Source organism: Macrobrachium rosenbergii, chromosome 41 (genome assembly GCF_040412425.1).
Source record: "Macrobrachium rosenbergii isolate ZJJX-2024 chromosome 41, ASM4041242v1, whole genome shotgun sequence".
NCBI classification, from domain to species: Eukaryota; Metazoa; Arthropoda; class Malacostraca; order Decapoda; family Palaemonidae; genus Macrobrachium; species Macrobrachium rosenbergii.
Genome location: NC_089781.1, coordinates 78,310,806 through 78,323,003, shown reverse-complemented (window position 1 = coordinate 78,323,003; position 12,198 = coordinate 78,310,806). Strand labels below are relative to the sequence as shown.

Sequence of the window (12,198 nt, the reverse complement as noted above, 5' to 3'; positions counted from 1 at the left end):
CTTTACTATGTCAAGTTACCATTGTTCTTCAAATGAAGCGAACATTTAATAAAACAAGACCAAAATGACATTAATTGTGAAGCAGACTTTTTACTAAACAGATAACACATTAATGAAAAGGTAATGAAAGATTTTTTTAACACATATTAAATAAATATATACGTAAATTTAAATATATTTTAGAAACGATTAAGCAGTCCATGTATTTTTATTGTTTTTCATGGACCGAAGCTAATTTTCTCAGTCACTTTCATATTCAGGGAAAGTCAACACACTTTCCATTGTTACATCCATTCTTCGGCCTTTTACACAGCTGGTGATTAGTACCTAAAAATAACGTTCAGTTAAAGAAAACGGAGAACGCCTCCTACTAGAAGTAAAAACTTTTCATTGTCAACGTTCGCTTTAGCGTCCGTGGTTGGAAGTAATTCAAGATAAGTTTCCACTTCACTACCGACTCCTTGCCAAGAGAAATGCATTGTACTCGGACTTAGCAGTCTTAGCTAGTGGAAACCGTTAGTGAGCCGGTTTACGTAGTGCTGACGTGTGGCGTTTACGTTGGACGTTTTGTTGGACGTCTGATTCGTTGTTGTATGCCGTATCAAGGTAAGCAATAGTGTTGTTAGGTTGGTGTAGGTCGTTTGTTTTGTTTATCTTTGTAATGTTCAGATTTATTTCCTTAAGGCATGTAGGAAGCCCAGGTTATTTTCGTTATAGACTTTAGAGTTAATGCTTTTTAAATTCCTGTGAAATTTATTTGCTAAATAAGGTCAATTCATTTAACGTTGGTTTATCGTGGTTAACATGCGCAACCAGTTTTTAATCGGATTGCATTTGCTAAGTGTTTTGTTGTCGTTTGGTTTATTGTGGTTAACATGCGCAACCAGTTTTTAATCGGATTGCATTTGCTAAGTGTTTTGTTGTCGCAACTAACAACTCTGAATTAACACGTTGGTGTTGAAGTGGAGTGGTTTGCTATTAGATGGAACAGTCATAGAAGTTTTGAACCAACGAAACATTACGCAATGTGAAATTTTTGAGTGCTTTATTTAATCTTTTTTTTCCAGGTAAGTAAAGGAACTGTCTGACTACGAAGTGACTAGATTGCGTTTTGGCCACATTAACTTAACCTTTAAGCACCAGTGGTGTCTTGGAAACCAGTGGTGTCTTGGAAGTCCTTGACAACGAAGTGATTAGATTGCGTTTTGGCCACATTAACTTGAACTTTAGGCACCAGTGGTGTCTTGGAAGTCCTTGGGTAAGTAAGCTCATGTACTTTGGTTAAGGTACATTATTTTTGCCTTAGGCTGCGCTTTTTTTTAATGTTTGTTAGCAGTAACTGAAGGGACTAGGTCCTTATAACTTGCTGATTTTATTCCTGTGTAAATGCTTTAACCTTAACATTGATGTTAGTTTATTCAGAGGTGGTAGTTTATGTAACACTTAGTGCTTTTCTAGTAATTAGTAGTAGCTTTGACCTCAGTGTTTAGGAAGGCTAGTGCCTTTTACTTTTCATATTGTGAAACTGTCAAAACTTATACTTTAATCATATGTATATGTAGGTAAGTTATTAGGTAGGCTAGTTCCTTTATCTACTATGACAGGTAACATTAGTTATTAGGTAGGCTAGCTCCGTTATCTACTTTATGCTGATAATGTGAACTGTGCTGAACTTTAATCCTACATGGATACCATATATGGTTTGTGATTAAGTAGGCTAGTCCTTCAATTGCTTGGGCATTTTATGAAACTCTCAAAACTGTGCTTAATTTCAATCATGCATAGACATCAAACAGGATTAGTGATTAGGTATAGTTCCTTCAGCCATTTGACTAGTTCCTTCAACCACTTGACAATTGTGTAAACTGTCAAATCAGTTTATTAGCATAAGAATGAACCTAGATTATTTATTTTTTTTTTTAATTAAAAGATTTTAAGCTAATCATGTTTGCTCTTAGCATAAAATTTAGATACCAGTTTTAGTACTCAGTTCTAGTGAGTTTAAGGATACCAGCTTTAGTTTGTTTAAATTTCTTGTTTTTAACTTTTTTTTAAACCTCGATCAAATGGGACCACCTTTGTTAGGGTGGCGGTGCTGCTCTAGCAAAGGTGGTCCAAGGACTATACATGGTAGACGTTTGTCTACCATGTATAGAACCGGTATACACTTATTTTCAGGTTTAATATTTGAGGTTTGTCTAAAGCTCTTTAGGCTATGGTGTCCTGGTTCCTGGTTGAGGCTTTAGGCTATGGCGTGTCCTGGTTGAGGCTTTAGGCTATGGCGTGTCCTGGTTGAGGCTTTAGGCTATGGCGTGTCCTGGTTGAGGCTTTAGGCTATGGCGTGTCCTGGTTGAGGCTTTAGGCTATGGTGTGTCCTGGTTGAGGCTTTAGGCTGGCTATGGTGTGTCCTGGTTGAGGCTTTAGGCTGGCTATGGTGTGTCCTGGTTGAGGCTTTAGGCTGGCTATGGTGTGTCCTGGTTGAGGCTTTAGGCTGGCTATGGTGTGTCCTGGTTGAGGCTTTAGGCTGGCTATGGTGTGTCCTGGTTGAGGCTTTAGGCTGGCGTGTCCTGGTTGAGGCTTTAGGTGTGTCCTGGTTGAGGCTTTAGGCTGGCTGGCTATGGTGTGTCCTGGTTGAGGCTTTAGGCTGGCTGTGGTGTGTCCTTTAGGCTGGCGGCTTTAGGCTGGCTATGGTGTGTCCTGGTTGAGGCTTTAGGCTGGCTATCCTGGTGTGTCCTGGTTGAGGCTTTAGGCTTTAGGCTATGGTGTGTCCTGGTTGAGGCTTTAGGCTGGCTATGGTGTGTCCTGGTTGAGGTTTTTAGTGTGGTGTGTCCTGGTTGAGGCTTTAGGCTGGCTATGGTGTGTCCTGGTTGAGGGTTTTTTTAGGCTATGGTGTGTCCTGGTTGAGGCTTTTTTAGGCTATGGTGTCCTGGTTGAGGGCTTTTTTTTTAGGCTATGGTGTGTCCTGGTTGAGGGCTTTTTTTTTTAGGCTATGGTGTGTGCTGGTTGGGGGGCTTTTTTTTTTAGGCTATGGTGTGTGCTGGTTGAGGGCTTTTTTTAGGCTATGGTGTGTGCTGGTTGCTTTTTTTAGGCTATGGTGTGCTGGGGGGCTTTTTTTTTTTTTAGGCTATGGTGTGTGCTGGTTGAGGGCTTTTTTTTTTTTTTGGCTGGCTATGGTGTGTGCTGGTTGGGGCTTTTTTTTAGGCTGGTGGTGTGTGCTGGTTGAGGGCTTTTTTTGTTGGGGCTATGGTGTGTGCTGGTTGAGGGGCTTTTTTTGGGCTATGGTGTGTGCTGGTTGAGGGGTTTTTTGGGGGCTATGGTGTGTGAGGGCTGGTTGAGGGCTTTTGAGGGCTATGGTGTTGGTTGAGGGCTTTTTTTGGGGGCTTTGTGTTTTTGGGGGCTTATGCTGTGCTGGTTGAGGGTTTTTTTTTGGGGCTAATGTGTGTGCTGGTTGAGGGGCTTTATTTGGGGCTAATGTGTGTGCTGGTTGAGGGGCTTTTTTTGGGCTAATGTGTGTGCTGGTTGAGGGCTTCTTTTTATTTGGGCTATGGTGTGTGTTGGTTGAGGGGCTTTTTTTTTGGGCTAATGGTGTGTGCTGGTTGAGGGCTTTTTTTTTGGGCTATGGTGTGTGCTGGTCGAGGGCTTCTTTTTTTTTGGGCTATGGTGTGTGCTGGTCGAGGGCTTCTTTTTTTTGGGCTATGGTGTGTGCTGGTCGAGGGCTTTTTTTTTTTTAGGCTATGGTGTGTCCTGATTGAGGCTTGGTTAGCTAAAGGACTTGTCAGTTTTCTACAGAAGTTGGTTTCAGTGATTTATCAACTTATGGTATAGCTGGAAATTCGTAGTGAACCCAAAATATTTACATAAGTTAATTCAGCATCCTGATTTGACCTGGAGCTTTAAGTAGTGCCAATTTGATGGTAAATGCTTTATAAAGTGAGGCAAGGCACTGGGCTAAATTGCTGCTGATCACTCCTGTCATAATAAGGCAAGAAGTTTGTAGCTGAAGTTTTCTAGATTTTTTAGTCTAGCTGGACAATGTTACGGGTACATCTCACTTTCGTGGTGAGTGTGCTGAAGTGGCTAGCATTGCCAAGACAGTTTCTTTCTGCTACAACTTGTCTGAAAAGGCAGGGTTAAATTTTTAGTGGCAACGAAGTTGCTCGATGTACTGTTGTCATTGGGATACTGAAGGTTTATGGTATTGTTGATTTCATTGCATGGTATCTTGTGATTAAGGGACTCTTGATTGTTGTATTTTAAAGACCAAGTTGGGGATAGAAACCTGGATCGTCAGATCTGAATGTAGAGCCTGATAATCTGGAGGTGGTTAGTTCTAAAGACATATTTAGAAAGAACTAGACAAAAAAACTAATGTGGAGAAAATAGGAGGCTCTTGTTTTTAAAAAAAAAAAAAAAAAAAAAAAGTGGTGCATCTAGAGATTTTAAGATTAGCAGTGGATCTTGGATGGTAGAAAGGACTGCAGTTTTGTTAGTTCAGTAATTTGGTGTTTTATACTGTTCTTGTTTAAGGACTGTTATGGATGATTAGTCATTTGTATTTGAGTTTATAATTAACATTATAACAGTACTGACTGTTCTCTAGATTGTTCCAAGAAGCAGTGGTTCTTGAGAAATGGGTTTTGAGTTTTGGGCTTAGAAATTTAGCTTGTTTTATACTTCTTGATTCAAGTTCTTGACATTAAACTGTTATGGATGATTAGTCATTTAAAATTTGTGAGTTTCTAATAATAGCTTTGAACAGTACTGTTCTCTACATTGTTCTAAGGAAATGGTTCTTGAGAAATGGGTTTTGATTAGGAGGCTTAGAACATTTAGCTTGAATGCATTCTTATTCAAGGTAGATGACATTAAATTTCTCTGCAGAGCTGTAAAGCAGGTTAAAATTTTTGCATAACTAAATTTTTTTTGCAATGCAATTCCTGATGTTCATGGACATTTACTTTCAGACTGCCTTCAGTTTAAATTCTGATTTATGATTGTGGGTATAGTTATTGGCTAATTTTAAAATAGCCCAAAGTTTTCTATTGCCCTCTAAAAGGTTTAATAGGTTAAATTACTAGTTACCAAGTAAGCATAAAGCAGTTTTGAATAGTAGTACTTGAATCTGAGATTATTACCAATGCTATATAAAATCTTTCCAGTGCTGTTTTTCTAATCATAGTTACTCCCCACAGAACACTGTGCCTCGGCAAGCTTACTGATCTTTGAGGTAAATATCGGCATTGATTCCCTTTTCACCACTCCTAAGGGCAATGGAGTTTCGGCTGAGCTTGGTAGCGTTGTGATAAAACATGAACCAGCAAGCTTCCCAGGAAAGCTGTAATTGTGGTTTCTTTGGAGAAACACTTGATTTGTCAAGTTGTGATTTGTAATAGAAAATGTAGTTTCTTTGGAGTTGGGTAGGATAATTTACAAAAATTAAAGTACTTGATGATTTTAATTTTTTCATTTAATCTAGGACCTTCCAGGTTTGTTTCATATCTATAGCAGGAATATTTTTGAAGGATTAGTTTTCCTTTTAAGGTTACTACCTTTGACTTAATTTTGGCTGTCATGTCATTACCCTTTTAAACATTGTTTTAAAATTCTTGGCCGTTGTCTAAATTACTATAAATCCTTGGTGGTTAATTGTCATTAAATGTAAGATTACTATAAATCCTTGGTGGTTAACTGACATTAAATGTAAGACTGTTTTCAGAAATTATGTAATTTCTCCCCTGTAAGTGGTGGAATACCACAAGAACTGTAGTGTGGGGGTAGGGGGGAACTTGATGGCTTTAGGAATTGTCTTAATGCCAAACCTACCTCAAGTCTTGGCTGCTGAATCTTGGAATGGTTTAATCACTAAAAATGCATTTACACCAAGCAGGTAACTAGTCCTTATCAGTGCTATAAACTATTAAGTTGACATAAAGTTTGGGTTAAACATATAAATTATGTTGGTACTACTTTGAAGTTTAACTGAAACTAATGTCATTGAAACTTTATTTCCTGGCTCTGGGTTTTCTGTTATAGCTTTGAGAAATAATCATACCAAAGTCCATACTAACCTACAAAAAGGAATTGCATCTCTTACTTGGGGTTCAGTTAAGAGAATCCTAGCCTGGGAAGTAGTTTAAAAAATATTCAGCACTGTACCAACATCAACTAATGCAGTATATACTGTTTAACCATACTCTTAAATATTCCATGAAAGGCTTTCCCCACTTTAAGAGTTTGATATTTTACTACCTCACCCCACCCAGTCAGAATTGGGTAGTGCTACATGAATGTTCAGAGGTGGTAGAACAGTATTAAGTGGCACTTGGTATTTTAATGTTGCCAGTAATTGTAGGTTTTAATGATTTCAGTTAACATTACCTTTGGTTAACACTGACCTTGACATCATGTGTATTATGTATCATAAATCTTAGCCATTTCTGTATGGTATGCCTTTAAGTATGTCATGAGATTGAGTAATTTTCTTGTGGAATGCTTCATGCTTATCCATAACTCTTTACAGTACTGGTCTTACTACTAACATGGATCTGTTTTAATTTTAATAGTTTTCCCCATAAAGACTGACTATATACCACTGCCGTAATGTAGTGGTTCTATATAACAGGTATTTGTGATAGACTTCATTAACAGCATTCATTAAGTGTTTTCTTTGATGCACTTTATTTGAATAAATTTTTGCCCCTCCATGTGTTTGTGGATAAGGTGCTGAAATTTAGCATATGCCATCTACACTTGGAAATAAGTAAAGCTCCTGAGTGACAAACTTTTTCTGCCAGATCTTGTGTTAGACGTGCTCAGAGACATGAGCTGTCTCCAAGTTGCGAATTACCTGCACTGGTATAATTTTAGCCATTTTCCTAATTTCTACTGTACTATCAAATATGAATAACCCAAAAGTTGACATTCAAAATATGGATGGTAACATTGCTAAAGGGTGTTGTTGTGAGTCCCTTGTTGCACTCTTGCTGGATTTAGATCGTTACAATGCACTTTCTTTCCAGGCTGCTGTACACCAGTTGTAGCAACTGTGGTCTGGCTATCCCTTGATGATTGGTATTTATTTCAGAGCACTACCACTGAGTGCACTGGAATCACTATTGAACCTTTCAAAGTAACTGAATTGTATCATAGTTCATTATATCTCTTTGTATAGTTTACGATCATTTGCAATCTCAACCTGTATTAAAACAAAGTACTGTCTTTGCACAAGGAAAGGTCTTTCTTTGTGCATTGTGCTATTGTTTTATGTAGGGTTTAAAAAAATACCCTCTGTTTTGGTGCTGTCTGCTAGTATTCTTGGCCATTTGTTACATACCCATCACAAGCTGCTAATTTATTAACTCCACGTTGTCTTGCTGCTATTTAAGTAGGTCAACTTGCTTTTGGCCCATAATTGTCAACAGGGGTTTATGGTCTTATGACCATTGTAAACTTTTTGATAGTTATTTTTTTACTCTATACAAATGATAAACCATCCTTGTCTATTTCTGTTTTTGCCTTATACTCAAGAACCAAAGTGGGATAAGACACTAGAACAAAGTGAATGCGGTAAGACACTAGAACCAAATGAAGTACATTAGGCTTAACACATGTAATGTAAAATGGACCTGAGGCATCGCATTTTACTGACATCCATTTGATAATCTACTAAGGATGTTGGTTTAGTTTAGTCGGTATCCTTATTTAGTAAATTGTACAGTGGATGTACAAGTGGTCCATGTTTTGTATAAACTTCTGAAAGTTACCAAACCTAAAAATGCAATTAAATATTCTCTAGCATTATTGCTGATTGTACTGCTCTTGCTTTTCCCTTGTCTTCTGTATGCTTTCATCATTGATGGTAAATCCTGAATGTTTTACTGTAACTTCTAATATCTTTTAACTTAGAGGTTTTCCTGCAATTCATTGTTTTAATAACTGAATTTGAGTTATGCTGTTTCTTGACTTGTGACCAAAAAGGCATCATTGAAGATCAGTTCTCTGGGCTTACCTTCAAAAACTTTGTTCCTCTACCATTAACTATTCCTTATGGTAGTCTCTTTGGATGACGTGGCATAGTCTTGAGGGCATAATTCTTGAGTGTTAACATGTGGAGAACTGTTGTATTGCCGGTCCTACATCTGAAAGCAATCCTGATTAAAGTTTCAAACTATTCTTCTGGATCTGGCACTGGCTGTTGAGGTACCTGCGGTTGTGGAATTAAGTTACTGTGTAGTCTCCACGCACCTTAACCTGAACATTTTCCCTCATGATTGGAACTAGGTGTAGCCCAATACTTATTAAGTAACTTTCTCATGTGAGCCTTCATTTTCTAATTTTCTTAATTTTCCTTTCCCGTTTTCAGTGAAATAGGAACTAGTCTGGATGTAAAAATTCTAGGTGTTGCATCGCTTTTAAACAGACAGCTTTTGCATTTTTTACTGTGCCTATTTTTTTCAGAGGCTTCCTTGAATTCTGATAAAAAAAAACTGCTACTAAAAAATTCCATCTGTGTACTCATATTTTGTACCTGAAGCCCAAAAAATGCTTGGCCAGTCCAGTTGTACATAGCCAATCTAGGCTAATGTCTTTTTACCACAGTTAATGGTAATATGCTTACCTACCAATCATTATTTCCATGTCTGCTTGAAAGTTAGTTTTGCAACTCTTAACAGATGTATTTTTACAACCAGCAGCTATGTCTATTTTCATAATCTTTCCCATTTATTTTGGTTTGTACTATGAGATACTTGTTCATGGAATATGTGAAATGCAAAGTCAGATTCTGCTTCCATTGCATTGTAAGAATTCTCTTCATTTATGCTTTGGCTTTCATTTGAATTAATGGTTCCACACATTTGTGTAGTAGCTTTTTGAAAGGCAAACCTGCACTGTCTTGAGAAGTGGCCATGGTTTACACAGTTGTTGCATGCCTTGGATGTAGCATGGCATTTTTAAGCATAACTGTGCCTCATCACATGTATAGCTTGTATCTGTCCATATTACTCGATACCTGTGTACAGTACTTAAAAATGATTATGTACACCAGGGATAGCCTTACCTTCCTGAGTAACCACCTTTATATTTGTAGTCTGTTTGAATTGCCTGTTTGATGCTACACTGTCTTACCAGCTGTTATGCTTGGAATGCTAAATTTGTTAGTTTCTTGCTGCCTGAATTGTAATTTTCAGTCCTTTGATCTATCTTCAAGTAAAGTTAATTGAAATGCAGCAGCTCATTTGGTCAGCCTAGTCTCAAGAGTCAGTTGTTCAACTGGTGTTTGTTGTGATTATTGGAATTGAGAAGTTTGTAGTACTTACAGGGCTATGAAGCAAAATATGCTCTGAAAACCAAAATACCTCCTTCCATTGTGTCATCAGCTGGCTCCAGTTTGTGGTAGATTTCCTGCACTTCTAGACAGGCAGTATGGAGTAACAATGATTTCTTTTACAGCTCATCTTTAAGCTTCCCAGTAGCTGATAAGTAAATCTTAATGTTGCCTATCCACTTTTTCTGGCTGGTAGCTACTGATATTTTATCAGATTACATGCTGAATCACTCTAGGTCCTTGAGATCTAGTTGTATTTTTTAATGTCCTTAACTGTCTCTTTCAGATTGTCAAATCAAAGCTAAATGGATCCTGCCATCAAACCTAGCCTAGGCTAGGTATTTGTTTTATTGTTCAAATCTTATTCTTCTCAAGTAACAAAGCTTACAGTAAAGCCTTTTGATAATTTGTAGAATACACTAGCCTATGGTAGCCTAATTGTTTCACCTACATTGCCTATGCTTTGTTGTTGATAATTTTGTGAGCGTGGACTTCCCCACCCACGGAAGTCTAAATACTTGTTGACCATCCATGGTAGCCTAACTGCTTCTTATATCCAGTCTATGTCTGCTCTTGCTTGTGGTGAGTGTGAGGGTGAGTTGACTTTGACCATCCAGATGGCAGGTTTTTCCAATGATCATTTTCCTTAGGCAACTGTTACTTTTCCTAATGTTACTTTGCTGCTTCTGCCATGTGTTCATTATTCTTGTCACCACTTTTATAAGTTGATTGCAGTTATATGTTAGTACAACATATATATTGGTTGATGCTGCTGGTAATATTTACCTGAAATGGTAATAAGACGTGTTATTGATCCAGCACTTATTATGGAGGTCAATAATAAGTGATCATTTCTCAATGTTTATTGGTAAGGCTACCCTGTTGCAAAGTGAAAATACAAGCACATGAAAAATACAAGCCATGAAAAATAATATAAAACATGAGCAGTTGAGCTTAACATGCAACAAGGAATCATATTCTAATAATTGGGGTAGAACTAACAAAATCTAGCCAGTGAGGTAGTTCAAATAGGAATGAACACTAAATAAGAATATCAGCAATACTGTATTCATAACGCTTGAAACAGACCATGTACAGAATGCAATGTTTTCTGCATTATGAGTTGCATAAGGTCTCTTGTGCTCACATATGAGACAGATATTTAACCTTATGTGACGAAGTCAGAGTTGCTTGTGCCATTACCCGACACTTCTATTGCTGTCTAAGGACCTGTCCACCCAAGTGGGAAATGCCTGACAGGTAAATATTGCTAATAGATCCTGTTCCAATTCAAATGTTTAGAAGGTAGAAGGTGGCCATGAATGTGATGTCACAAATGGGGAAAGCACAGTCAAACCATTAAAATACCTTCAATCGCTGAGCTAGGCACGCAAAGTTAAGTGAACATGTAGATCACCTGGAATTGCTGGTCTGGTAGCATTACACTAGAAGTGAGGGATTCACACACTCGGCGAGCAGTGCCCATCAGCCACTTGCCCTTCACGTGGGTGGGGACTAAGGCCCTGTCCACACAAGGGGCAAATGCCCATAAACTCCGTTTATAAAGTGCAGCGGGGCCAGCCAGGAGCATGATGTAAACTAGAAAGCACAGGTAAAATATTAAATGTCCCTGTACACTGTTAGGTAACAGCACTACAAAAGTGAGGCATATACTCATAGCAGGCAGTACCTATCAGGCACTCGTTTCTCATATGGCTAGGGCCTAAGACCCTGTCACATGGGTCCCAAGTGCCTGACAGGTAAACGTTGTTGCTAAATTGCATTATAATTAAAACTTTCTGAAAATTGTTGTTCCAGAAACAGTTAGTTGTGAACCTGTGGAACATAACACCTATCAGTTTCTATTTCCCCGAATAACATGCCTAGCCATTCAGCTAAAGAACAGTGGTCACGGTTAACAACCCTTCAATTAAAAGGACTGTATTGCAGTAGGCATGTATGGGAAATGTCAAAAGTGATGTCAATAAAGACGGAAAAAAGAGCGGCAGAAGTGACCAACCAGTAACTCGCCACTGCTTAGTCTACCATGTGGACAACAAAACAGGGAAGTGCTTGTCTGTTGACATTACAACAAAAGCAGGGGATTAATGTTCAGCAGCGGTAGTACTCAATGGGCATCTGCAGCTTGTGAAGATGGATTAAACTGTTTCCGACCTTTTAGTCACAAATACGAAGTCTACACTAAAATTCAGCCTCAGATATGTGAGCATGCCAAGAGGACATACTACTAGAGGCAGCTCTAGCTATCATGTTTTTGTACCAAAGTAATGAGAAATTTTCAACTTGTTGAGTGATTCATGATAGATATATGTTAATGTCATGAGTTCGATAAGTGTTACTTAAGTATGGATGCACCTTTAGTTACGAGAAATGTGATTACAGTTAGGATTTTGAAATCCTGGAAGAGAAAGTTTTATTGAAAACTGAACAGTTTCCATTTGGGAGACTTAGGGGAGGACATCGTACTTTTAGTCAAATAATTACCAAATGCAGGATGCAGTTAGGTTTCAAAATATGTCCTGATGATAGTGCCTGAAGTTCAGGTGACATCGAATACTTTGGCCAGTTTAAGTCTAGGTTTTATCCTTTTGAAGTTATCCATCCTCTGCTTATTTTCCGTTTGCTTGAGGTAACCAACAGAATAACAGAAATGAGAATAGGTAAAGAAACGTTTATTATCAGCTAATTTTTGTACATTACGTAACCTTTATGAATAAGACAGCATCAAACTTTTTATATAATCTCCCTTTTGACTGATTTTAGGAAAAAAATATCAGTTCTGCTGAGCATCCAACAACCAATGGTTACGATTTGCCAGAATTAAATTGTCAGGGAATTCGAATCTAGGGTTA

The 12,198-nt window shown here is 38.1% G+C and overlaps 1 long non-coding RNA gene across 1 annotated transcript; it reads left to right on the top strand.

The window, feature by feature from the left end:
* The first annotated feature begins 433 nt into the window (after nucleotides 1-433).
* On the top strand, nucleotides 434-5,711 carry LOC136826509 (uncharacterized). Its single transcript, XR_010849638.1, has 3 exons — nucleotides 434-606; nucleotides 1,068-1,258; nucleotides 5,193-5,711. It is a non-coding gene; the product is annotated as an uncharacterized lncRNA (long non-coding RNA).
* The last annotated feature ends 6,487 nt before the right edge of the window (nucleotides 5,712-12,198 follow it).